This window comes from Phocoena phocoena, chromosome 13 (assembly GCF_963924675.1).
Source record: "Phocoena phocoena chromosome 13, mPhoPho1.1, whole genome shotgun sequence".
Lineage (NCBI taxonomy): Eukaryota > Metazoa > Chordata > Mammalia > Artiodactyla > Phocoenidae > Phocoena > Phocoena phocoena.
The window spans coordinates 80,454,107-80,478,599 of record NC_089231.1 but is presented as its reverse complement, the minus strand read 5'-3'; the positions used below and the strand labels follow the sequence as shown (position 1 = coordinate 80,478,599).

At 46.1% G+C, this 24,493-nt stretch overlaps 1 protein-coding gene and 1 pseudogene across 1 annotated transcript in view; one reads left to right on the top strand and one right to left on the bottom strand.

Annotated features, from left to right (window-relative positions):
- Positions 1-24,493, bottom strand: part of CCDC60 (coiled-coil domain containing 60) — a 177,752-nt gene that overhangs the window by 64,767 nt on the left and 88,492 nt on the right. The gene's annotated exons all lie outside the window — the stretch shown is intronic.
- On the top strand, positions 3,140-11,548 carry LOC136133156 (heterogeneous nuclear ribonucleoprotein A1-like; annotated as a pseudogene).

The following is a 24,493-nucleotide window of genomic DNA, read 5'->3' as shown; positions in this document are numbered from 1 at the left end:
CCTCTCAGACAAAAGGACGTGATGCGTTATCAACACCCCACCCCCACCCCAAGTTAATATCTTTGTCAGCATGCAAATTAAAGACATTTCCTGAGGGCCAATGATTTGCAATGGAGGATTTCACTCTTCTTTATAGGACAAGATTGCCAGAGATAAAGGTCAACTGCATACACAAAAGATTGCTCTGGTAGCATATTGTGTATACAGCCAATGGACTGCAAACATCTTCCCAGTGCTTACTGCAACTATATTCTTAGTAAATCACATCTGAACATCTCTTTACTCTCCCTGGGTTATTTGCTAATTGTAATGCCTAACAATGGGAGATTCACCAAGTCAGGATTTCAGCTCTCAGATCAGAAGTTTCAGAGGGATTTCTCTCCTGTCTGAATGACTCAGCCCAAAGACGAGGCCCAGTTCAAGGGTTCTTTTTAATCAGATGAAAGAGAGATGCTACTGAGACTGTGATAAAGACACAGCAAAATTGACTGGCAAGGGAGAAGTCGCTTTATCTGCTTCAGTTTTATTCTCTCTGGCTCCTTTGCAAAATTCATGTGGCATTTCTGAGGTCTGGGCAAACAGCGCACCTGCACCTAGCAGACGCTGTTTGAGTCGGATGAAGGCACAGCCTAGAGTCTTTCTTTGGCCACGGGCCAGTCTTCCTTTGCTATCCAGAAGTGACCTTGGTGGCAAAATACAATTCATTTCACCTGTAAAATGGAGAGATTGCTTTTGTCCCCTTCATCCCCTTCATATTCATTAATTCATAATGAAGTGATGTCCACTCTATTTCCTAAATGTCACTAGACTGACTTCCTGTTGCCACCACCCTAGCCAGAAACCATCTATTACTCTAAGTAGCTTCCTACCTGGTCTTTCTCCTTCTCAATCCATTGTCCACCTGGCTGTCACAGGGCTCTTTCTGAAATGCAGACTCATTCCCATCAGTGTTCCAAACCCTTCAGTGGCTTCCCACTGCTCTCAGGATGAACTTCAGACTTTTTCACATGGCAATAAGTCCCTCTAAGATCTGGGCTTTATCTCTAACTGTTAGGGAAACCACTGACTGAAACCGCCCACCCTGGCCAGGCACCACAGTAACCATTTTACGAGTCGTTTTACGACAGGAGGCCCTGGTAAGGAACCCGGAACTAACAAGCCACCACCCACCGGAAGAATTCAGGAAAGGTCAAAAGGAGACGCCAGTCCCTATGTCCTACAAACCTCCCAGAATCCTCCCCGCTGGAAACCATCTTGGCTGAGTGATGCATGCGCCACCAGGAAGGACCCGAGTCAGAATGATTGGCCAGAGACTGACCCAGAAACTAATCCCATCACCATAAAACCCGAGACTGCGAGCCACGTGGCAGAGCAGTCTTCCTGGGATCCCTTACCCTGCTGTTCTCCACCCGGGCGCCCCTTCCCAATAAAATCTTTTGCTTTGTCAGCACGTGTGTCTCCTCGGATGATTCATTTCCAAGTGTTAGACAAGAGCCGACTCTCGGGCCCTGGGTAGGGGTCCCCCGTCCTGCAACATACCCCACTCATCCAGTCATTCATTTGTATCTCTCTACCCCTCAGAGTCCTATGATTCTGCCTCTTCCTGCAGCACTTCCTCCCCGTTTTCACTTGCTGATTCCAAGGCTTTGGAAAAACTGTCAACTGTTGACCATTCAATACTGCTACTCCTTCCTTCCCTCCAGCTCTAGGCTAGGTCAAGTGCCTCCTCTGTGCCCTCACAGCTCCCTGTGTCCATGTGCTCCCCGTCACTGCACTCCTCACACTATATGGCAACTGCCTAGTTCCTTGTCTGCTTTTCCCACTAGAAAGCAGACTCCTTGAAGACAGTGCCTGATAAAGAGCAGGCAGTCAGCATTTACTGGTTTTCCTTCCCTACCTCTCGCCCTTTCTCCCAAAGCTCCATTTCCGGAGCTTCCTTAGTAAAGACCACATTATCCTGGACATCAAATTCCTAGATAAAAAGTCGACAAAACAAAACAACAACAAACAAAACTACATTTTCCAGCTGCCCTGGCAGATAGGACAAGCCAGTGAGGTACAAGAGGAAATCGTTGGGAGGGACTTCTGGGAAAACTCTATAAAGGAGGTTAACACAGCTGGGTGGCATATGCCCTTTGGTTCCTTTTTCCTCTTCTTCCTTCCTGCTGCCTGGAACTTAGCTACAATTGTTGCAGTGCCAGTAGCCATTGTGTGAGCATGAGGAAACCCTGCAGGTGGAAGCAAACACTAAGCATAGTGGATTAAAAGATAGAAGGAATCTGGGTACTTCCTCCAGAAGGGAAACCTCTTTTATGTGAGGGAGGTAAGCCTTTACCTTGCTTAAGTCATGGTAATTTCAGGGCTCTGTTTGCTACCCAGTTGAATATAGACCCCAACTGACAATCTCTCTTAGTATCTGTCTCTGTCTCTTTTTTCCTTGACTAAACTGTCATGATTATCACGTTTGAAATGCCATCATCTTGGCTAAATCACTGGCTGTGGACTAGGGAAAGATATTAGGAGAGGTTACTTTGGATCATGGGAGATGAGGCAAGGAAACTTAGAAGCGTGAAACTCTTCTGTGAGAGGTAGGTCTGGGAGCATCTCCCCTGAGGGTGCCTGAACATCTGGGAAATATACAACAGGAGGGTCTGAGCCTGTAAGGAATGAAGGCTGGGGGCCCAGGGGAGTGGCTGCAGTTGGAGAGAAGCAGGTACTGTCTGGGGTGGTGGGAGGAGGCGCAGTGATGACCTGAGCGGCACCGAGCTAGGCTCTCGATGTGCAGCTCTCTCCTCGCATCCACGCACCATCCCTATGAAGGAAGTGCTCTTCATTTTGCTGTCGAGGAAAGCATGGCTCATAGAGGTCAAGTAGGAGTCTGACCAGAGGTTAGTAACTGGTGGAGCTGGAATTTAAACCCGGGTAGCCTGACTCCAAAGTGTTGCATGAGGAAAATGCACTGGTTTTAGAAAAGGTCTCTTCTAGGTTTAACTGCTCATCGTTTCCTTGCCACTCAACGTCTGTGACTTGGGGTGAGTCACTTTTACCTCTTTGAGATGCACGTTGCTCACCTGCAGCATTGGGATGAATTGATACCCTCCCGGGATATTGTTGAAACCATATATGTGAGGCAGTTAGCATGATGCCTGGCACGTCGGAGATCCTCACAACCACTATTCTCATCATCATCGTCGTCATCTCCGTGAAGCTATAAATGACTGCTGTTACAACAGCTCTCTTGCTTTGCACACGGGACGCCGTTTGGCTCCGAGCCTCCACAGGCTTCTGGGAAGCGGCACTTGGCTCACGTGTCAACCTTAGGAGTTTCTCTCCTCTGAGAGTAGCGGCAAGAACGGTCTAATTAGACCACAATTATTTGGGGGTTCGGTCAACTGCACTACACAGTAATTCATAAAGGTCTGTGAATCCACCGTACGTAGTGGTGGTAGGATCAACGCTTGGTTGTCATGTTAAGTAATGAAATTTATTAAGCTAAAGGGCCAGGGAATTAACCTCTGCTCTGCTGAATAAAAATTGACGTGCAGAGACCTTCTAATTATTTTAAGTGGTTTTCTTTTCTGGGTTCTTCCTTTATTTAACCTCTATCTCAGACCTTCACTAAAGAAAATGAAGGGGTTTCCCTGGTGGCGCAGGGGTTGAGGGTCCGCCTGCCGATGCAGGGGACGCAGGTTCGTGCCCCGGTCCGGGAAGATCCCACATGCCGCGGAGCGGCTGGGCCCGTGAGCCATTGGCCGCTGAGCCTGTGCGTCCGGAGCCTGTGCTCCGCAACGGGAGAGGCCACAACAGTGAGAGGCCCGCATACCGCCAAAAAAAAAAAAAAAAAAAAAGAAAATGAAGAAAGCAGGAAAGGAAGACAAAGAGGTAAAAGAGGAGGAGAAAGAGATGGAAAGAAGAATGTAAGGAGCCCACACCAGCCTGGGAGACCCACTGAGGACAGGCGATGGTCACGAGGCTGACGGGTTTGGGCGAAAGTGGGACATTAAGGTCAGTTAGGAAGCCAGGTTCTAATTCTAATTCTACCAACAACTAACTGGCTGTGTGATTTAGGCAGAATAGTTAGCCTACTGATTTAGGGATAGCCATCACCCCACTGCCTCTATCATGGCCGCCATCACCATGAGAACATCAATAATTACCACGTGGCAATAACTATGAAAAGGCTTTAAAGTTACTAATCTCTCTAACTTCTAAAACAATTCTCCAAGGCAGCAATTAGCAGTCTTACCGCCCCATCTCACAGTGAGGAAACTGAAGTACAGAGAGGTTCGGTGACTTATGCAAGGTCACCCAGACGGGGTGCCGTGGAGTCTGGACTCGTATCCAGGCCTGAGCCTGTCTTCCTCATCTGTCTTTCTGAGATAGTATTATCTTATCTGACTTGTGAAAGATGAAAAATGAGGAACTAGATGTGAAAGCATTTTTTAGAAAGTCAGAGTACAATCTGTACAACAAAGCACAACTGGGTACACACACAGGTAAGTTAGTGACGCGTAAAATTAAGATGCAAAAAAAGCTGTACCTCTGTGAATCTCTATGCGCTCTCTGCTAAACCCTCTGCCACCTTAGGCACCACTCAAGGAATTGAAAAAGGCACGACGTGTTTGGCTGGGGGTTTGGAGTCCAAAAGTCTTGGCAACGTAATTACTCAAATGTTCTTGCCTCTTAGCACCGCTCCCCTGATGTTTTGGCCCTCCACCAGGCAACAGAGTCAGCTTCTGAAACGTGAAGATGCACATCCTATGAAGAGTGCACCACTCCGCTGTCCTCGCAGCTCCCCACCATCTGGCCTGGCTCCACCCTGCTCTGTCTCAGGGCTGTACACTTCTGAGGGGCTAAGGAACAAAAGTTTTCCACCCTGGATGCCATGCCCTGAAATCAGGCTGCTGTTGCCTTTCCCCCGCCGTTCCCTCTTCACTGGCCTCCCTATCTTGGAACTCTTTTCCTCTCCAACCCTTCCCTACATTGCACACCGTCTCCAGGCTTCCCAGTGCAGCCTCCAGGGCTCTGCGCGAGCTGGACCTGTCCCACCCCCTCAGCCTCCTCCTTGCCCCCTGATGCTCTAGCGACACCATCAGTGCTGCACAGCCATGCTCCGCCCCATCTCGTGCATTTGTCCCTCTGCTTGGAATGCCCTTTCTTCTTCACCTGGCTACCTTCTACTCATCTTTTAGAACTTACTCAGGTATAAACCCCACCCTGTGTGCAAGTTGCCTCTGCTTTTCCCGTGCTGGAGCAGGCACCTCTGTCTGGTACGTGCTGCCCTCAACTGCCGGTTGACTTGTTTCTGTCCACGCACGCCCTCCTCCTACCCCCACTACCAGACGGAGCTCCCAGAGGGCAGGGACAGTTTCGAAATCTTTTCTGCGTCCCCAGAACCCGCACATGGGGAGTCCTCAGAAAATATCTGTTGCCTGAATAACTGACCATTTGAAATCCTTGCATCTCTAATCTGAACGAAATACACGCCTCCTCTGGGGCGCGTACCAATGGCGCAACCCGACTCTGGTGCGGTACGCTCCCGTTCTCTCTGGGTGGAGTGGGTGTGCAGAACCGCCCGTGCAGAAGCTGAATCATCCGAACAGGGTAGAGGTGAATGGATGCCTTTGAAATTTATTTTTTTTTCCATCTGGGAACTAGACTATAGCGGTGTTCTGGAAGAAAGTGATCAAATGAAACAGGCTCCCCATGTGACTCTCGGGAAAGTTATTTCTTTAGCTCGTAGTGCGGTCTCTGACCTGCCTTGTGCCCAGTGACCACAAGTGGTGCTTAAACCCCTCAAAGGAACACAGATCCAGCCCTTAATACCAGGTTACACAATAGGCATATGTTGTGCTTTGACTGATGGCACAAGTTCACGGACTTTCCAAGCTTTTGTGACCTCACGATTCACACACACACACACACACACACACACACACACACACACACACCCTTGTTCTCACACACCATCCTCCTCCAAAATCCATCTCAGACCTTGTAAACATCTTGAAATGTAAGCACAGTGACAGCAACCTAAAATGGTCATTTTGTCAGAGGATGCTGAGTAAGGCTGCCGTCCCCATGGTTCCTTTGTGGTTAAAAGGTGCCTTGGCCCAGGGCTACTCTGTAATTAATGTGAGTCAGCATTTGTATGAGAGATGTATGCATCTCTTCTGGAAGAGGAAGATCTCTTCTGGAAGAGGAAGAATAAAAACCCGCCAAGTGTCAACAAACTGTTCCATAAGCATCCCAATTAGGGCGATTTCTGGAAGGGAGCAGAAGCCCCCATAGCTCCGGTTTCTAGGCAACTGCGATGAGGAGCTCTGAACCTCGTCGGGAAGGGGAGATTGGCAAGTCGGCCTGTGAAGGAGTGTAATGTGCCTCTTGCTGCTCCCCTCACTTCCCCACCCCGCCTTTTGTCTATTTACCCCATCATATTTAGAAGCAAATTAGAACTTGGAGGGGGTGTGGAAGAAGCTAACTATCCTTGAGTGCAAAAACCCTGGGGAGGATTAGGCTTTGAAAATTATCCTAATGATAGCCATTACCTACAGAGCACTTTCTGAGTGTCAGGCAGGGCCCCCGAGGCCTCACACGTATTATCTCATTTAATCCCTACGACAGCCCTGCAAGGCAGGTACGATAACTTCAAAGGCAGAGAAACTGAGGTTCACAGAAATGAAGCCACCTACCTAAAGTCACACAATGAGAAGGTGGCAAAGCCAGGACTTCCACTCTGGTCTGTCTGAATCTAGGAGTCACCGACTCTTTTTTTTCTTTCTTTTTTTTAAGTATAGTTGATTTACAATTTTATATTAGTCTCTGGTATATAACATAATGACTCCGTAGTTTTATAGATTATACTCCACTTAAAGTCATTATAAAATAATGGCTATATTTCCCCACGCTGTAAAATATATCCTTGAAGCTTATCTATTTTATATATAGTAGTTTTCCTAACCACTGCCCTCTCCTGCCATCCATCAACACACAGAAACTTACCCCACCTGAAAAAAAAAAAGTATACCATTTGGAGGCAGTTCGGCAGTCAGTTTTCGGTTCTGAGATAAACTGGTTGAGTATTTTTTTTGTTTTTTAAAGAATGTAAGCCCCACCCTACAATGCTCATTACTACCTACTGTGCTCAATGACTAAATGGGATGGAAGGATTGTTCATGGACCAGCCAGTGTGGACAGAAAACATGCATCAGCAGAGAAACAGGCTTTTTCTGGAGCACACTGGCCATCTCCAGAGAACCACCGGCTTACAATTTTGAAACAGACAACAGACGATGGAATCAGGCACAAGACCACAAGCCTGTGAGCTTTCGACCCGTGTTCTTCTGCTTGATTGATGGTGGGGATTACCTGCTGGAGAACAAGAACTGCTCAGGAATTCACAACGGCTTCTTCGCTAAGTGTCACTATGAGGGGAAATTGCAGGGGTCTGAGGCACTGTGCAGTTGCTGGGGGCAGTGTGTGGTGAAAGGCTTCCCTTCTCAATTCACAGCTTGGGTCTTGCCTGCCGCCAGGAGGGGCAGCTTCTGACGGCCTCCTGGACATGGGGCGGCTGTCTGCCACAGCTTGTCTTTGTCATGGAACATTGAGAGAGATCCCGGAAGATGCAAAACCTCTGTTCAGGACCACGGTCAGCCCCCACCCCCACCCCGGCCCCCATTTACCCAGGGTCTGTTGAGCTGCCTCAGTTTGAAAGATGTTCTGTTTACTACCTGATCCCAGGATTAAACTCTCATCTTCCTCTCACATTTGAGATGACCTTACATCGATCCCTAGCCCAGCGTCTGAGACAGAGCAGGAACTTAGCAAAAGGTGTCTACAGTCACCCAACCTTCCAGGTCCTGTCCTGGCTGCGATCGTGTTGTTTTCCCTGCCAGGGATCCCTCCCCCAACTCTATATCCTTTTTACCTGGTCATTTCCTAGTCACTTTTCTAGACCAAACACTTCCTAAGGGTGTAAACTCAAAGAACCACAGAGGTATTGCAGGGAAAAGGTAAATGAGTCCAAACACACTCTTTTTAAGGCAGTATCTAGTCTACAAAACACCATAGACACTTACCAATAATTTGGCCTGTGATCCCTTCTCCAACACTTCCCCGCTCCCAGGCCCCAGGGTCTGAGAGCTCTTTAAGCTCTTATTTTTATCTTTGTACAACTATCAATAAAGTGCTGTTTGGGGCTCCCTTGGTGGCGCAGCGGTTGAGAATCTGTCTGCTAATGCAGGGGACACGGGTTTGAGCCCTGGTCTGGGAGGATCCCACATGCCGCGGAGCGGCTATGCCCGTGAGCCACAACTACTGAGCCTGCGCGTCTGGAGCCTGTGCTCCGCGATAAGAGAGGCTGCAATAGTGAGAGGCCCGTGCACCGCGATGAAGAGTGGCGCCCGCTTGCCGCAACTAGAGAAAGCCCTCGCACAGAAACGAAAACCCAACACAACCAAAAATTAAATAAATAAATAAATATTTTTAAAAAAAATAAATAAATAAAAATAAAAAATAAAGTGCTGTTCAATTGTACAACCTCAGGGCCACTATTAACACTGTATTCTACAAACTGAGTTTTTTGGGGGTGCCATTCACTCTGAAACATACATTGCGAATGGTAGCCCCTGGAACTGTGCAAAGGGGCAGCCCTGTTCTGAACATATACCACTCCTTTCCCCACCCCTGTCCTAGCATGGGTAGTAGGAGACCTTTAGAGAAAGTTCGCTGGATCTAAAGGTTGCTTTTCAGCTAATGTGCATTTGGGGCTGTTTCAGGGCAGGGATGGAGATTCAGATTCTTGCCTTAACTAGTTGTTTGGATTTGGCTTTATTTAATGGATTCCCGAATAAGCTCTTCTGATTTAAAGATTATCTTGCAAAGCAATGTTCTAATTGGTTTCCTTTACTTTGCACCCACATTCTGCCAGGAAACTCTTGTTTGGAGCTAATCTGACCCAGAACGACTCCTAAAGCTAAGCACACAGTCAGATGTGAAGGGCGAGGACATGCGTTTTCCTTAAATGGTACCCATGGGCCAAAACAGTCAGAATTTCCTGACCCTCAAAACTCCGTCTGTCTGCCTCACATGCAACCTAAGGGAACTCGCTGAAACATCATTCTCGGCGCTTCTCAGCCTGTTTGATCTGACTGTCCTGCATTTTCTTGAAGTTCAGGGCAGAAAAGTGCTTCTGCAAGCATTCTTGCTTTGTTCTCATTTCCATGGGAAATTCTGGGGAGATAAAGTCCAGGTAAGTAAGTTTGTAAGGGGTCCTTCTCATCCCAAGGGGGATGGCAGTGTTCTGCTGTGATGAGGTCTGACTTTGGGAAAATGTCCCATTCCACATTACTGTCCATCTATTGAAATGATTTATGTGACGTATCTGGGCTGCTCAGTAGGAAAAAAAAAATTGTGCTCTCTCTGTAAGTTTTTCAACAAGAAAAAGCCCAGAAAACCTCTACGGTTATACACTAGGGTGGCTTCCCTCAGATTGATCAGGGAAAAGGCATCTTGGAGCCCCTAAAGGTAACCTCTCACATGCAGGTAGCCCTGATTGTCTGGGGGGAAGGTTCCTTATCAAACCTTATGGGATTTGAGAGCTATGATGGTGTGGATCAGTGAGACGTCAGGAAGAACGGCTAGTACGGTCTCTTAAGAGCTCGGAGGACCTGTTCTCGACAGCGACACGTTGTGGCAGTGAGGGGCAATGGAGGACACAGAACCAATTTTCTCCCTCCACCTCTGGGTGTGGAAGGTAACCAAATAAAGCTATTCATTAGACATTTCAAGGGGGAGGTGAAGCTCCTAGAGGGAGACACTTGACTTCCTGCGAAAAATTCATGTGATGGCTCCTATGGCTAGCTGGAAAAATATAAGAAGTGTGACTTTGTAGCCTCTCTATGTTACAAAAGAGATGGTCCTTATGATGCAGCTGCTCATATTCTAAATGCTTTCTGTGTACTAACTAATTTAATCTTAAAAACAGTATCTGAAAAGTATCTAGCTCTTTGTCTCTCAAGGCAAAGGACAAACTACAGCACCCTAAGCTTCTTAGTTGTATGCTCTCCAGCATTTGACTTTCCTTCCAATCAGATAGGAATGAGAAAACTCTGGGTCCCCGCACAGGTGATAAGAAAATCTCTCCTGGGACTTCCCTCGTGGTGCAGTGGTTAAGAATCCGCCTGCCAATGCAGGGGACACGGGTTCGAGCCCTGGTCCAGGAAGATCCCACATGCCGCAGAGCAACTAAGCCTGTGCGACACAACTACTGAGCCTGCACTCTAGAGCCCGCGTGCCACAACTACTGAAGCCTGTGTGCCTAGGGCCTGTGCTCCACAACAGGAGAAGCCATCGCCATGAGAAGTCCGCACACCGCGACAAAGAGTAGCCCCCGCTCATCACAACTAGAGAAAGCCTGCATGCAGCAACCAAGACCCAACGCAGCCAAATAAATAAATAATTAACTAAAAAAAAAAAAAAAAGAAAAAAAGAAAATCTCTCCTAAAGAATGGACAGCTCTTCTGCCCGTGGACGCCGCCAAGTAAGCATCGTTGACGTCTCCCCCCCTCTCCACTGCTGTCACGTCTAAGTCAGAGTCACCCAAAGAGCCCGAACAGCTGCGGAAGCTCTTCATCGGAGGTTTGAACTTTGAAACAACCGACGACAGTCTGAGGAGCCATTGTGAGCAGTGCGGAGTGCTCACAGACTGTGTGGTGTGGAGTGATCCAAACACCAGGCGCTCCAGGGGCTTCGGGGTTGTCACATAAGCCACTGTGGAGGACGTGGATGCAGCCATGAATGCAAGGCCACACGAGGTGGATGGAAGAGTTGTGGGACCAAAGAGGGTCGTCTCAAGGGAAGATTCTCAAAGACCTGGTGCCCACTTAACTGTGAAAAAGATTTTTGTTGGTGGCATTAAAGAAGACACTGACGAACATCACCTAAGAGATTATTTTGAACAGTATATGGGAAAACTGAAGTGATTGAAATCGTGACTGACCGAGGCAGTGGCAAAAGGAGAGGCTTTGCTTTCATAACCTTTGATGACCATGACTCCGTAGACAAGACTGTCATTCAGAAATACCACACTGTGAATGGCCACAACTGTGAAGTCAGGAAAGCCCTATCTAAGCGAGAGATGGCTAGTGCCTCATCCAGCCAAAGGGGTCGAAGTGGTTCTGGAAGCTTTGGTGGTGGTCGTGGAGGGGGTTTTGGTGGGAGTGACAACTTTGGTCATGGAGGAGACTTCAGCGGCCGAGGTGGCTTTGGTGGCAGCCGCGGTGGCGGTGGCTATGGTGGCAGTGGAAATGGCTATAATGGATTTGGTAATGATGGAAGCCATTTTGGAGGTGGTGGAAGCTACAACGATTTTGGCAGTTACAACAATCAATCTTCAAATTTTGGACTCATGAAAGGAGGAAATTTTGGAGGCAGAAGTTCTGGCCCCTATGGTGGTGGAGGCCAATAGTTTGCCAAACCCCGAAACCAAGGTGCCTATGGTGGTTCCAGCAGCAGCAGCAGGAGCTATGGCAGTGGCAGAAGGTTTTGATTACTGCCAGGAAACAAAGCTTAGCAGGAGAGGAGAGCCAGAGAAGTGACAGGGAAGCTGCAGTTTACAACAGATTTGTGAACTCAGCCAAGCACAGTGGTGGCAGGGCCTAGCTGCTACAAAGAAGACATGTTTTAGACAACACTCATGTGTACGGGCGAAAAAAACTATATTTGTGACTAAGTGTATAACGGGTTATTTTAGTTTCTGTTCTGTGGAAAGTGTAAAGCATTCCAACAAAGGGTTTTAATGTAGTTTTTTTTTTTTTTTTTTGCGCCCATGCTGTTGATTGCTAAATGTAATAGTCTGATCATGACGCTGAATAAACGTGTCTTTTTTCAAAAAATAAAAGGAATGGACAGAATCCCAGTGGCATGGTCAAGCAGTTGGAATGAGGTATAAACACCAGCCATCAGGAACACTGTGTTTCTTGTATGTGTGTTTAACACATGCAATCCAAGTGCCAGACATATGCATCTTAACTCATTTACCCTTCACAACGAAGTGTTATTATTATCCTCATTTTACAGAGGAGGGCAATGAGATTCAGAGAGATTAGGTAGCGTGCCTGTATTCAAACAGTTTGTCAGTGGTGGCGCCGGGATTCAGGCTGGTTCCAGAAGCCATGATATACTACCTGTCAATACGGTAGGTCAGGGAGGGGTCGGTGACTGGAAAACGGGTTTTAAAGATGACTCTTGCTCTTATGCACTTCTGGAGTAGAGCCATGAGGAAACGTATGCCTGTTGAAATATACTTACAAGCATTAATTCTGGAATAACAGGGTTTGAACTGCCTGCTGTCTTATTGTTATTATTGCTTTGTACTCCTGTGGGTCGTGGGCTGGACCAATGACCGAGCGTCACTTTTCTCACAGTGGGCTGCAGGCTGGTTCTTGGCCCGGCATCCTAAGTGTTGCTCCTGGGCACCGTACAGGTTCTCGGAGATGCGCCTGGCGAACCTGTGAGGTTTCTGACTTTGTAATATAATTTTATTTTATTTTACTTTTAAGTGAAATCATAACTGCAAAGCGTCAGTTAATATTACGGAGAAGATCCAGAAGAAGACGAGGTCAAAGGCTATAGTCTGTAGAGAACAAATGGAAGTTTTCCCTTGCATTGATAAAGGTGAATGGATTATAGTCTTTGGCAATGGGCTCATCTGAGTGAAAGCCATCAGAACAATCACTTGTGGAGGGGCTGGGATTAAAGGGTGTACTGAGTAAGACAAAGATTTTATGTGAAGAATCCTGGGGAAGAGAAATGATCTCGCAGATGCAGATTGGGTCTGCCTATGGGTCAGTTGGACATTGCCAGTAAACTTGGGGGGAGGGTTTGTTTCATGACCATTTTTTGTTTTCATTTTGCTCTCCATAAACTGCTCTTTTCCTTCTGATGACTATGCTAAGGTGAAAAGGGCAAAAAGTCATGTCTGAGGTATTGTCAACCTCTTACACCCTGTTTGTTTTTTTTTTGCTTTGCTTTCATTTCTTATGGGAAAAGCTCATTTGTTTCAAGCATTTATGAACTAGCTCTTTTCAGCAACTGAAACTCAGTATAAATCTAGAGGACTTCAGCTAAGGGTCAAGAACCTTAAAGCTGCATGCCCTAGGAATTTATCTTATGGAACTAGAGTATTAGAATGATGTAACTCCGAAGATGTCCATCTAAGCACTGTTTATATAACAGGAGAACAAATCAAAAACAACCAAGAAGTCCAATGATAGGAAATTGGTTAGATAAATTATGCTACATTCTTACACTGGAATATTATACAACCATTAAGATGGTTGTATTTGAGTGAATATTTGATATTAAAGACATTGCTATTTGTTTTAGATGTGATAATATTACTGCGGTTATGGTTTTCAAAAGAGTCCTTCTCTTCTTCTCTAGCATTCTCTAGTCCTTCTCCTAGATAGTTGTTTGAATATTTACGGATAAAATGATAAACGCTTCAAAATAATAGGGGAGGATGATGTGTAAATGAAACAAGATTGACTATAAGTTGATAATCATTGATCTGAGCAATGGGTACACAGAAGTTCATTGTATTGTTCTGTTCAAATACAGATACTTGAATATTTTCATACTAAAACGTTTAAAAAATGAAATTGTGGATGTGCATTTATTGACATGGAAGATGTTCATAATCTATTGCTAAATAAAAAATCAGGTTAGCAAATGGAATATGCAAGACGGTTCTATTTTTTTTTTTTGGTAAAAAAAAATACACATGTATATATAAAAATACTGATAAAAGTTGACATACCAAAATATGAATAGGGATGATTCCTAGGTGATGTAATTGAGTGTGGTTCTATTACTTATGAATATCTACTTCTCCATATTTTCCAGTTTTTCTAAACCATCTTATTTGTGTATTTTTAGAAGTTCTTTAAAATATAGGGCTCAGGAAACTGTTTGGCAGTATTGACTACAGCTGAGCCTACACAAGCTCCGAGAGCCAACATTTCCACTTTTAGGTATGTTCCCAACAGAAATGCATACACACGTTCAGCCAAAAACATGCATAAGAATGTTCATAGCAGCTCTCTTCCTAATAGCCCTAAAGTGGAAACCACCCAAACGCCCATCAATCCCAGAACGAGTATGTTATGCTACCTTCACACAATGGAAACTGCCCAGAAACTGAAGGATTACAAACCCCAACTCTGTGAGGCAGTGTGGATAAATCTCAGAAACACAATGTCCAATGGAAAACAAACAAACAAACAAACAGATACGATAAGAGTGCCAACCGTACAATTTCACTTATGCAACGTTGAAAACAGGAGATACTAAATGTAAGTCCTAGAAGTCGGGAGAGTGATTTTCTTTGGGGTGAGATAGTGACTGGAAGGGCCGCAAGGAGGTTTCTGAGAGGCCTGGTAATGTTCCTTTTCTGGATGGGGTGTGGCTTCCAGGGGTGTGTTCATCTTGTGAAAATTTATTGAGCTGTAGGCTTAATGATTTGTGCGCTTTCCTGTATTGTGTTATATTTCAATAAAAAGTTCAAAAAAATTATAGGGCTTAACGCAGGCAGCATTTGCGCTAAGTGGTGGGTTAGTGCTTTATTGTACAGTCTGTGGTGACATCCATTAGAATAATGGCTTGTTGAACAATCCCAATAGGAAGAGATTTCAAATTAATATGAAAATCCAGCACTAACAGCTGCATTTGCACAGCCTCCACTTACAAACTCTCCATCCTCACTCCCCGCTCCTACCCGCTATCAGATTTGCTCCAATGGTCCCTTAAGCACGGACCTTTGAGGTTCAGAATCTGGGATCGGGTGTGACATGCTGGATCTCGTGCTGAGCTCTGCCTGTAGCCCCATGACTGGGGCCAGGGAGAAATCCATGGGATCATAACCATACTGCACAATAGCTACAGTCACTTGGGGAACATGAAGGATGCAACACACGCAGCTACCATTTATCAAGTATTTACCATGTGTCAGACACTGTTCTAAGTGCTTTATTAACTCATTTAATCCTCACAAGATCCCTGAGAGAGGAAGAAAGTATTTTTGCAGTCTCTACTCTGGGGAATCAGAGAAATTAGGAAGGCTGTTCTCCACTATGTGGCTTGTAAGCCACAGAGCTGGGATTTGAACCCCAGCAGTCTGGCTCAAAGCCTGCATGGACTCACATGACGGGTCTGTGCTTACTGCTCTGAGCTAGGTTTCCTCGTGGCTCAGCCCGGGCCCCTGATCTTTTCAGGATGCATCCCGCCACCTTCCATTCCCCCTGTCCCCTCAGACTGATGCCTAAAAAGAAAGCCAGAGGGATTCTGAAACATGCATTCATTCATTCAACAAAAGTATTTATAAACACCAAGTACATTCCAGACACTGTGTTGGACACTGACAATATATTTGTGAGAAAGGCTCACAATTGTTGTTAGGGAGCCTTTAATCTAGTGGTGGAAATGGCCATTATTCAAATAACTAAACAAAATTGCAAAATTATACACATTAAGCAAGAAGTACAACATGGAACAAAGGCCCTAGAGTAGATGTGAGTTCCAGCTCTGCTACTAACACATCCTGTGATCTTGGACAAGGCAATTCCTATCTCTGGGCTATGGTTTCCTCACCTGGGACATGGGGGCCTTAGACTAGATGATCAATTCCCAAACTGACTGTGGTAGTCAATGCTACCACATCTGTGGGATGTTAATTTAGGATGGCTACGTTCCATTGTCAGTTCAGTTGTGTTCTCATAACCTCTCTCTGCTTGTTATTCAAGCTTTTATTCCTGGACACATATTCCAGGGGATGCTGGGGTAGGCCACCCAGAATCCAACTTCTAGACAGCGGCCCCCATTTCTCCAGGTGCCGGTGTCTGCTGAGGGCTCATAGCTGAGTTCTTTCCCGGGATCTGTCATCAAAGAAAAGGAGCTGCTTCAATAAAGGTTATGCCCCTCCTTAGAGGAAACCTGCATTCAGCAACTGGTTCCTCCAAGAACAAAGGTCTGGTCCTCTTGCCTCTAAAGCTGGGATATCTCAGAATGGCCATCCCAGCTCCAGAGCTCCCTGCGGATCATCTGAAGTTTGCGCTGTGATTGCTTCTTAGCTCAACTTCTCCCTCTGCCCATCCTGCTGCCCTTACTTGCTTACAGGTGTTGCTCCTAAGAGCACTTCCCAATGAACAACCTGCACGAAAATCTCCATCTCAGCGTCTGTCCCAGGGAAACTGACCTACAGCAGTTAGGTGCAAGAGTGATCCTCAGAAGTAGACTCCAAAATGGGATTAGGCAATAGAAATAAAAGCAAAAATAAACAAATGGGACCTAATCAAGCTTCTGCACAGCCAAGAAAACCATCAACAAAACAAATGGACAACTTGCAGAACGGGAGAAAAGATTTGCAAACGATGCCACTGACAAGGGGTTAATATCCAAAATATACAAACAGCTCATACAACTCAGTATCAAAAAAGCAAATAACCCAATCAGAAATGGGCAGAAGACCTAAATAGACATTTCTCCAAAGAATACATCTGGATGGTCAACAGGCATATAAAGTATTCAACATCACTAATTATTATAGAAATGCAAATGAAAGCTAGAATGAGGTATCGCCTCACACCGGTCAGAATGGCCATCATCAAAAAGTTTACAAATAATAAATGGTGGAGAGGGTGTGGAGAAAAGGAAACCCTCCTCCACTGTTGGTGGGAATATAAATTGGTGCAGCCACTACAGAAAACAATACTGAGGTTCCTTAAAAAATACTAAAAATAGATCTATCATATGACCCAGCAATTCCACTACTGGGTATGTATCTGGAAAAAATGAAAACTCTAATTTGAAAAGACACATTCACCCCAATGTTCACAACAACACTAGTTACAACAGCCAAGACACAGAAGCAACCCAAGTGCTCATTAATGAATTGGCTTAAAAAATGTGATACATATATACAATGGAATATTACTCAGCCGTAAAAAGGAATGGAATATTACCATTTGCAGCAACATGGATGGGCCTAGAGAATATTATGCTTAGTGAAATAAGTCAGACAGAGAAAGAAAATATTATATGATATCACATATGTGGAATCTAACAAATACTACAAATGAATCTATATACAAAACAGAAACAGACTCATAGACACAGAAAAAAAACTTAGGGTTACCAAAGGGGAATGGGAGGGGAGGGAGGGACAAATTAGGCACATGGGATTAACAGATAGACACTACTATACATAAAGTAGATAAACAACAAGGATTTACTGTATAGCACAGGGAATTTTACCCAATATCTTGTAATAGACTATAATGGAATATAATCTGCAAAAAAAAAAAAAAGATGGAATTTTGGAGCTGGATTAACCACCATCCATCTGGCAATGAGGACCTGATCCAGTGGCGTGCTGAGCCAGGCCACACCAGCTTGTGAGCGTGGACTGTGGACATCTCTTCCCAACCACACATTCAGCGCCATCACATTAGTAGCTTGCGGCTGGCTGTCGTGGGAGTATTTACACCACAAAAATGAGTAAATACAACATATCAAGATTTTTTCCCCCACTGAAGAGTGGGGTGCTAAACATGGGCCAGCAAGCCACCCATCCCGTCTCCGGCAGTAGGTGCAGTAGTGAGTGGCCCTGGTAGGTTGTGGAAAGAGCAGCTGTCAGCACTCTCAGCGGGGAAGACGGGACCAGATCCCCGCGGGCGGCGCTGCACGGGCTGGTGCAGCATCTCAAGCTGTTGAGAGTCTGGAGGAGGGGACAGTAAAAAAGACTGTGGAGCTCGATGGCTGTTGTGCGGGGTCTACTGGTGCACCGGAGAAGGTAATAAAAGAGTGAGCGTGAGTAATCACCGATTCAAGGTGAAGCGTGAAAGCTAGAGAGCCTCTTGGCACCTGTAACATTCCCTGTGACACAGTTATGATCCCAGTTATAACCCATCATAAGATGGAAGTGGTACACCTGGAATCAGGCACGAGCAGGGTCAGAGGGCACAGTTAAGGTTCATGAGCGGTGGTGCGGACTCCTGTGTCACCCACCGGCGACGCTGCACCACCCTGTGTCTCCACTGCCTGACAGCACCCCCCGATAGACCACGGCACACAAGTCTCCATTGGCGACTGCTTCCCCAGCGACCCACCCTGCGACACATACTAAACATCAGTGGATTTTATATCCAGACTTTCACCTAGTTGTTTTCCCTCATTCACGGTGTCTAATCTGCCACGTAGCCAGAAATGGAAGTCCATGGTTTAAAAATTAGCCAATGCTAAGCCATGTGCGTTTAAGTAGACTCCTTTACTACAGAACTTTACAGAACTTTGAAATTGTACTGTGAATTGGGAATCTCTGAGGTGGGGATATAGCTCACAGCATTTTCCAAATATATGTGACCACAGAACACTTTTCTTCTAGTGCATCTTGTAGGATGGGTGCTCAGCTCAACATACAAGGGGAAACTTTGGAGAAGGTGACTTGTTCTCTTCAAGAACTAAAATCCAGGGTGTCTCCTAAAACCATTAGCTCCCTCTGCTCGTGGTTTGGGGGGACTGAGGTCAGCATTACTGCAGTGATACTGAAAATGATGGAAGAGTAACAGTTGTCACCCATTGTCAGTATTTTATCTCCTGGCATTTCCTCTCTGAATGTAGCTGATATAGACTCTCCCTCTGGTAAAAAAAAAAAGGGATGCAAATGAAACAAACTCTGACCTGGATAATATCCCCTCCGTTCCCTCCCAGCTCTGGGGAAGCCAAATATAGTGTGAGGTCTTTGTTTTAGATAACAGACCGTCTCTTTTTCTTCCTCTGTCTCTTAAACACACACACACACACACGCTTGCATGCACACGCACACATTTAATCAATAAGGTAAATTCACCTTAGGACCTATTTACCTAAAAGTTTTGTAGGGTAGTGCAGAACTGAGTTAAATCATTTTTTTTGCCCACAGGAGAGAAGCATATATTGTCTGTACTATGCAGGCTTCCCCTGAAATGGTAAGGAGCATGTTTTTGCATGGTCCAAGACCACTGAGGTCTAGGGAATGGAAGATGCCAGCCTGAGGTCTTCTAGCTTGTCACACATGGTGAGACTCTGAGTTCCTTGGTCTTGCCTCTGTTTTCAGGTCGCTGGAGGAGCAAAGGGAAGGAAGTGAAGCAGAACAGGAGATTTTACGCACATTGTCTCATTTCGTCCTCACCAGAAAAATCCTTGAAAGAAGGCACTGATTCCATTCTACAGATGAGAAGTAGGTTTAGAGAAGTAAAATGACCAGGCTGAGGTCACTCAGCTGATGAGTGACAGGACGGGGTTTCTTTGCTTCCAAAGCTCATGCCCTTCATTGCTGCCCTTGAATATCTGCAGACAGTCTCAGGACAACCCGCTTAAAGACAACAACAACTACCTTTTATCGATCTACTCCTACATTCTTCACCCATATCCGCCCCCGCAAATCCCAACAACCGTGTGGGGCAGACTTCTTATCCCTGCAACGCATCCCACAGATAAAGAAACCCAGCTCTACAGAAGTGAACTGATTCGTTCATGGCCACCCAGGTAATAACTGCTCGAGTCAATATTTGAAGCCACAGCTGACTCCAAAGCCAGTGCACTTTCAACTATACCGTGTGAACCCTCCAAGCCTGGCTATAAGCCTGAGAACACTGCCTGTCATCTGGGAAAGGATTTCAGAAAACAGAGTTTTGTGCAAACCTTTATGTAACAAAAGGTTCAAGGGTTCAAGATATTTTGATGCTTAAATTTGAAAACATGGTCTTCTAGTTGAGTTCCTTTTTAATGTGGGATCCTCTGAGGCAGCCATAGCCGTAACGAGAGAAATTAAACAAAGATATCCACCCTCAGTGGAGAGTGGTACAAGAAAAGCAGAGAAGAAAACTTGCCTTAGAACTATAGTTAACTAGAGGTGCCAAAGACACACGAAGATACCAGTAACAAAGAAAAAGTAGGTACAGCCTCTGGGTCACGTTCAAGATGATAAAAATGCAATTAACTCGAGCCAGGTCCTTCCAGCCCACAGCAGTGACCTACCCTTTGGGTGTGTGGCTGTGTTGATCATTTCTGGGCTAAGGACACGGGGCCAAGCCCTTTCCTTCATGGAACATGCTGGGAACTCATTAATGTCCACCCGCTGGCTGCAGGGCATGGGGATGATGTAATGTGGGGGAACTAAGGTCTTCTTTGAATGATTCATAAGGTACCATTCAGAAGGCTTAACTGTGCCTGCATTCTAAAGTATTGACCAGTATATAAATCCATGATGTTAAACAATTCTGCGGCTTTGAGGCAAGTCTCAAGTCTGGGGAGGGGGCAGTGGGAAGAATCAGGCTTAAACTTTGAAATGAAGAAGTTCTGGGCTATAGGCTACGGATGTGGAGGTCCTGGGTGTAGAGTGATGAGGTGCAGAAGCCATTGAGAACCATCAGTAAATGTCAGAGGTCAACAACAATTTTTCAACTGTTTAAATTCACTGATTGAGATCAGCCTCATTTATGAAGGGATTTGAGTGAGGTTTGTTCTCCTGCTGGTCTCTTACACTCCCTCCCTCATTTTGGATTAATAAGGTGCCATATTATAGATACCAAAGTCTCCTTTTGAGTCTTCTAATTTATAGATGACAAATAAATTACATCCTGTTTAACAACTCTAATCAATGGTAGCTGCCTGGAGTGCTGGATTGAGAGGACTTTTGAGACCAAGTCTGGGCTCAAATGGAAAGAGTGCTGTGATCCATCAGTAATGTCTGCCTTGGGCACAGGAGAAAGGAGTGGGGGTACATGTGCCACCCATCTAGATTTAACTTTTAATTAAATTATCCGTTTCATCTCTTTTTGTTTCAAGAAGAGTTCACTCCACCTACCAGCTTAGACACAAACCATAACCCAAAGGGAATGTCCCTTATTAAACACCATTAACTCATAAAGCAGCCCAGCAACAGAGTGGGATGATAAAAGTGTCACATTTCCTCTGGATTCCTCTGTTTTTATAGATTAAGAAGTCATTTTAGTCATCGGAGTCCTTGCTTGCCAAGCTATTCCACTCAAGAGGGGTTTATTGTAAGGGTACATATAGGGGTGATAAAGGGTTTGAAAACTCTTGTGGGAATCCAAGATGAGGAACTCAAAGAAGAATTGGAGATTTTCTCCGAAAAGAGCTTCAGGGACCTCAAGTAGCAGGATCTGAAAGTCTTCAGGTTGCGTCTTGACATGACTTCGGGCTCTCTTCTCTTAGGTTGCTGTCTTCTCCTCTAACTTCCCACTCAGCTCCTTTATCTTCCCTCTCTTTGCCCCTCACGCCCTGGTTCCCTACAGCTCTCCACGCCTCTCTGGTACCCCTTCCTCAGAGTCTTGTAGCTTCTCCCCTCACTGCTACCTGCTTGATTCTTGACGTGTCTTCCACTTTACATTCCCAAGAGGGAGACTCTGATTTGTACAAATTAACTTTTGGGAAACTAGCTCATGTCTCAAAGGCTAGCTCAGAATTGGCTATCTGACTGTGGTCGACTGAAAAAAGTGACCCCAAATCTCCACCCTTTTGCAAGGAGACTTTGCAGATCTTCCCATCAAGAAGTGGAGTCTGTCCCCCCACCTTTTTAAAAAAATAATACATTTATTTCTTTATTTATTTTGGGCTGCTTTGGGTCTTTGTTGCTGCACACAATCTTTCTCTTTGTGGCAAACGGGGGCTACTCTTCATTGCGGTGAGCAGGCTTCTCACTGCAGTGGCTTCTCTTGTTGTGGAGCACGGGCTCTAGGCACACGGGCGTCAGTAGTTGTGGCTCACGGGCTCCAGAGCACAGGCTCAGTAGTTGTGGCCCATGGGCTTAGTTGCTCCGCCCATGGGATCTTCCTGGACCAGGGCTCAAACCCATGTCCCCTGCACTGGCAGGCGGATTCTTAACCACTGCACCACCAGGGAAGTCCCTATTCCCCCACCTTTTTTTTTTTTTTAATTAATTAATTAATTAATTAATTTTTGGCTGTGTCGGTTCTTCATTTCTGTGCAAGGGCTTTCTCCAGTTGCGGCGAGCGGGGGCCACTCTTCATCACGGTGTGTGGGCCTCACACTGTCGCGGCCTCTCCCTTTGTGGAGCACAGGCTCCAGATGTGCAGGCTCAGTAGTTGTGGCTCACGGGCTTAGTTGCTCAGCGGCATGTGGGATCTTCCCAGACCAGGGCTCAAACCCATGCTCCCTGCACTGGCAGGCGGATTCTTAACCACTGTGCCATCAGGGAAGCCCCTCCCCCACCTGTAATCTGGGCTGGATTTGTGACTTGCTGTGGTCACAAGAATACGGTGGAAGTGATGTTTTGCCAGTTCTTAGCATAAATCTTCAGAGGCTTCACACACTTCCATTCTCTCCCAGAATCCTGCTGTGGTGAGAACAAGGCCTAACTGACCTGCTTGAGAATGAGACACCATGTTGTCAGGGCCAAGGCCATCCTAGACCTCCCTACGGCTGGTTATCTTCCAAACCATATTAGACAGCCCAGCCAAGATCAGCAAAGTCACCTCCCTAACCCTCAGCTGAGGACAGACACTCAAGGGAGACCAGCTGAGATCACAGAACTTCCCAACTGAATTATAGACTCATAAACACTAATACATGTGACTGTTTTAAGTCACTGACTTTTTGAGGTGACTTGTTATGTGGTGATAGCTAACTGATACAATGACTGCAAGTAAATCTCTGAACTTTGCTGAGTCTCAGTTTTCTCATCTGAGAAATGGAGCAAAAGGAACTTTCCGGCCTGCCTCAGGGAAGATTTTTAAGATATGATGCAAATATAAACTTTAGCAAATATTCATTGAGTGGTTTCTCTATGCTAAGAACTGAGCTAGACCCTGGGGATTTCCAGGACAGACTGACCCTGTTGCAGGACAACATTAACACCTTCTCCTCCCAGCCACAGGCCATGCCCCAATAAGGCAGAGTGGACACTCCAGCTTGAAGGCAGTGGAAGAGGGAGACCAGCCTGATGGAGACAGCAATGGCCCAGCCATCTCATCAACTGGTTTATCCCACAGATTTATATGTAAGCCATCTCCCTCACTCACTTTCTCTAAGTTAACGTACAGGGCTTCCCCTTTATTTTTAACTTCTAAGTTCCAGGGATGGACAACAGAATTAATTCATCCCATCACTAAACACTCGGGGACCATGACAGTGGACATGATATTTTCTAGGTTAGGAGACATCTTACAGCCCAGTGAGGAAACAGGGCGGAAGAGATAAAAACATGTTGATCCCGCCTTCTCCCTTGTCTCCCACATCTGATCTCATCCTGTGCCTCCAAACAAATCCCGAATCCACCCACTTCTCTCCAATTCACTGCTATTTGCCTGATCCAAGCCATCGACATCTCTTACCACAGCCTTTCTACTGGTCCCTATGCAGCCGATGGAATGTTCTTTTAAAGATCAGATCAGATCCTTCTCTTGTTCAGAACCCTCCAACGGGTTCTCATTGCACTTAGACTAAAACCCAAACTTTTCGCCACGGCCTGTGAGGCCCGAGGCCCTGGGGGCTCCAGCCTGTGCCCATCTCCCTTACTCCGGTCCAGCCACGCTGGCCTTCTTTCTGCTTCTCCGGCATTTCTGCTTTGTCCCAGCTTTGGCACCCATCCATCTGTTGTCCTCTGAAATACTCCCTTCAGGCATCACTGTTCAGGCATCCGCCCACGGCCCCCTTTACAAAACCGCTCCCTCTGACCACTCTGTTTTGTTTTTGTTTTAGTTTTTGCGGTATGCGGGCCTCTCACTGCTGCGGCCTCTCCCGCTGCGGAGCACAGGCTCCGAACGCGCAGGCTCAGCGGCCATGGCTCACGGGCCCAGCCGCTCCGCGGCACGTGGTATCTTCCCGGACCGGGGCACGAACCTGTGTCCCCTGCATCGGAAGGCGGACTCTCAACCACTGTGCCACTAGGGAAGCCCCAATGTACATATCTTAATTAAAAAATACTTTACTGCTAAAGAAGGCTAACCATCCTCTGAGCCTTCAGTGAGTCCTAATCTTTTGCAAGAGTCACATCAAAGATCACTGATCACAGATCACCATCCACATATAGTAAAAATGGGGGGCTTCCCTGGTGGCGCAGTGGCTGAGAGTCCGCCTGCTGATGCAGGGGACGCAGGTTCGTGCCCCGGTCCAGGAAGATCCCACATGCCACAGAGCGGCTGGGCCCGTGAGCCATGGCCACTGAACCTGCGTGTCCAGAGCCTGTGCTCCGCGGTGGGAGGGGCCGCAACGGTGAGAGGCCCACGTACCGCAAAAAAAAAAAAAAAAAAAAAAAAAAAAAAGGGGGAAAGTCTGAAATATTGCAAGAATTACCAAAATGTGACGCAGAGACACAAAGCGAGCAAACGCTGTTGGGAAAATGGTGCCGACAGACTTGCCACACACTTTCAATTTGTGAAAGACGCAGTATCTGGGAAGCGCAGTAAAACGAGCT